General features: G+C 52.7%; 1 protein-coding gene across 1 annotated transcript in view; it reads right to left on the reverse strand.

Annotated features, from left to right (window-relative positions):
- Positions 1 to 4,083, reverse strand: part of LOC142150880 (uncharacterized) — a 147,232-nt gene that overhangs the window by 44,704 nt on the left and 98,445 nt on the right. The window lies entirely within an intron of this gene.

The raw sequence follows: 4,083 nt of genomic DNA on the forward strand, positions 1-4,083 counted from the left end.
TCCATCATCCCTGACATTACTACCCCTGGGGCAGGATGCAGTGATGCACAGATACCCCATCATGTCTGACATTACTACCCCTGGGGCAGGATACAGTGATACAGATACCCCAGCATCCCTGACATTACCACCCCTGGGGCAGGAGGCAGTGATACAGATACCCCATCATCCCTGACATTACTACCCCTGGGGCAGGAGGCAGTGATACAGATACCCCATCATGTCTGACATTACCACCCCTGGGGCAGGAGGCAGTGATACAGATACCCCATCATGTCTGACATTACCACCCCTGGGGCAGGAGGCAGTGATACAGATACCCCATCATCCCTGACATTACTACCCCTGGGGCAGGATGCAGTGATGCACAGATACCCCATCATGTCTGACATTACTACCCCTGGGGCAGGATACAGTGATACAGATACCCCAGCATCCCTGACATTACCACCCCTGGGGCAGGAGGCAGTGATACAGATACCCCATCATCCCTGACATTACCACCCCTGGGGCAGGATGCAGTGATGCACAGATACCCCATCATCCCTGACATTACCACCCCTGGGGCAGGAGGCAGCGATACAGATACCCCATCATCTCTTACATTACCACCCCTGGGGCAGGAGGCAGTGATACAGATACCCCATCATGTCTGACATTACCACCCCTGGGGCAGGAGGCAGTGATACAGATACCCCATCATGTCTGACATTACCACCCCTGGGGCAGGAGCAGTGATACAGATACCCCATCATCCCTGACATTACCACCCCTGGGGCAGGAGGCAGTGATACAGATACCCCATCATCCCTGACATTACTACCCCTGGGGCAGGATGCAGTGATACAGATACCCCATCATCCCTAACATTACCACCCCTGGGGCAGCAGGCAGTGATACAGATACCCCATCATCCCTGACATTACTACCCCTGGGGCAGAATGCAGTGGTACAGATACCCCATCATCCCTGACATTACCACCCCTGGGGCAGGAGGCAGTGATACAGATACCCCATCATCCCTGACATTACTACCCCTGGGGCAGGATGCAGTGATGCACAGATACCCCATCATCCCTGACATTACCACCCCTGGGGCAGGAGGCAGCGATACAGATACCCCATCATCTCTTACATTACCACCCCTGGGGCAGGAGGCAGTGATGCACAGATACCCCATCATGTCTGACATTACTACCCCTGGGGCAGGATACAGTGATACAGATACCCCAGCATCCCTGACATTACCACCCCTGGGGCAGGAGGCAGTGATACAGATAACCCATCATCCCTGACATTACTACCCCTGGGGCAGGAGGCAGTGATACAGATACCCCATCATGTCTGACATTACCACCCCTGGGGCAAGATGCAGTGATAGATACCCCATCATGTCTGACATTACTACCCCTGGAGCAGGATACAGAGATACAGATACCCCAGCATCCCTGACATTACTACCCCTGGGGCAGGAGGCAGTGATGCACAGATACCCCATCATGTCTGACATTACTACCCCTGGGGCAGGATACAGTGATACAGATACCCCATCATCCCTAACATTACCACCCCTGGGGCAGCAGGCAGTGATACAGATACCCCATCATCCCTGACATTACTACCCCTGGGGCAGAATGCAGTGATACAGATACCCCATCATCCCTGACATTACCACCCCTGGGGCAGGAGGCAGTGATACAGATACCCCATCATCCCTGACATTACTACCCCTGGGGCAGGAGGCAGTGATGCAGATACCCCATCATGTCTGACATTACCACCCCTGGGGCAAGATGCAGTGATACAGATACCCCATCATGTCTGACATTACTACCCCTGGAGCAGGATACAGTGATACAGATACCCCAGCATCCCTGACATTACCACCCCTGGGGCAGGAGGCAGTGATACAGATACCCCATCATCCCTGACATTACTACCCCTGGGGCAGGAGGCAGTGATACAGATACCCCATCATCCCTGACATTACTACCCCTGGGGCAGGAGGCAGTGATACAGATACCCCATCATCCCTGACATTACCACCCCTGGGGCAGGATACAGTGATACAGATACCCCATCATCCCTGACATTAGCACCCCTTGGGCAGGAGGCAGTGATACAGATACCCCATCATCCCTGACATTACCACCCCTGGGGCAGGATACAGTGATACAGATACCCCATCATCCCTGACATTACTACCCCTGGGGCAGGAGCAGTGATACAGATACCCCATCATCCGTGACATTACCACCCCTGAGGCAGGAGCAGTGATACAGATACCCCATCATCCCTGACATTACCACCCCTGAGGCAGGAGCAGTGATACAGATACCCCATCATGTCTGACATTACTACCCCTGGGGCAGGAGCAGTGATACAGATACCCCATCATCCCTGACATTACTACCCCTGGAGCAGGATACAGTGATACAGATACCCCAGCATCCCTGACATTACCACCCCTGAGGCAGGAGCAGTGATACAGATACCCCATCATCCCTGACATTACTACCCCTGGGGCAGGAGGCAGTGATACAGATACCCCATCATGTCTGACATTACCACCCCTGGGGCAAGATGCAGTGATAGATACCCCATCATGTCTGACATTACTACCCCTGGAGCAGGATACAGAGATACAGATACCCCAGCATCCCTGACATTACTACCCCTGGGGCAGGAGGCAGTGATGCACAGATACCCCATCATGTCTGACATTACTACCCCTGGGGCAGGATACAGTGATACAGATACCCCATCATCCCTAACATTACCACCCCTGGGGCAGCAGGCAGTGATACAGATACCCCATCATCCCTGACATTACTACCCCTGGGGCAGAATGCAGTGATACAGATACCCCATCATCCCTGACATTACCACCCCTGGGGCAGGAGGCAGTGATACAGATACCCCATCATCCCTGACATTACTACCCCTGGGGCAGGAGCAGTGATACAGATACCCCATCATCCCTGACATTACCACCCCTGGGGCAGAAGCAGTGATACAGATACCCCATCATCCCTGACATTACTACCCCTGGGGCAGGAGCAGTGATACAGATACCCCATCATCTCTGACATTACCACCCCTGGGGCAGGAGCAGTGATACAGATACCCCATCATCCCTGACATTACTACCCCTGTGGCTGGATACAGTGATACAGATACCCAGCACTGAATGATAATAATACAGAGCAATTATTGGAGATAATATGACACCTCCCGGGGGCAGTAAAGCATTATCTCTCCTGGGGTAATAGATTATTGCCCCGGAGCAGTATTCCCCCTCTCACCCACCTGGTTGAGCTCGGACTCGGCTGCCAGGCGCATCTTGGGGTCGATGGTCCCCCGCAGGGCCTGGATGATCCGGTTCGGGTCCATCACGAGTCGGGACAGACAACAAGGGGATAAATCAAAACGAGCTCATACGGCCGTAAAGCGACACAGCATCATCGCTGTCTTCATTTGCGATGGAAGTCGCGCTACGGCTGTCGTAAAATGACAATGTATCGCATCGCACAGAGCGCACCAGGGACCGTACGGACCGCCGCGTGGGTCATACTGTACGGCACGTCTCCGCCAGGAGAGCGCCATGCTGTACGGAATCAGACAGAAGAAAGAACATTGTAACAAGATGAGCCTGGCCTGGAATGTATGATAATATTATCTAACTGTACATGGTCAACAAAAGAAAAGTTCTGAGAAATAATAAATAAAGTATTATTATATTTATTACACTATAATGGGGCATTATCTCCCCCTGCCATGGGGACTTCCTGCCAGAATTCAGCAGCACCCATAAAGTACAGTAACCCCATTATCATGTATGGACATATGTGTAATTCACAGCAATGGAATCACACAGGTACCAGGGTACAGATTAGACACCCCCCTTGGGGACTGCAATTGGTTAGAAATTAGTTGGAAAGACCCCAAACAGGTGTGTTGAGGGCGTGTCTACCAGTAGGCTAATGCCACGCCCATTACAGGTCTATTTAAAGAAGGTGAGGACTGAGCTCTGTAGCCCCGTGCATCTGGCAGTGGATAACACAGGGATCAGTGGTTGGTGCG

This window comes from Mixophyes fleayi, chromosome 4 (assembly GCF_038048845.1).
Source record: "Mixophyes fleayi isolate aMixFle1 chromosome 4, aMixFle1.hap1, whole genome shotgun sequence".
Taxonomy (NCBI): Eukaryota; Metazoa; Chordata; class Amphibia; order Anura; family Limnodynastidae; genus Mixophyes; species Mixophyes fleayi.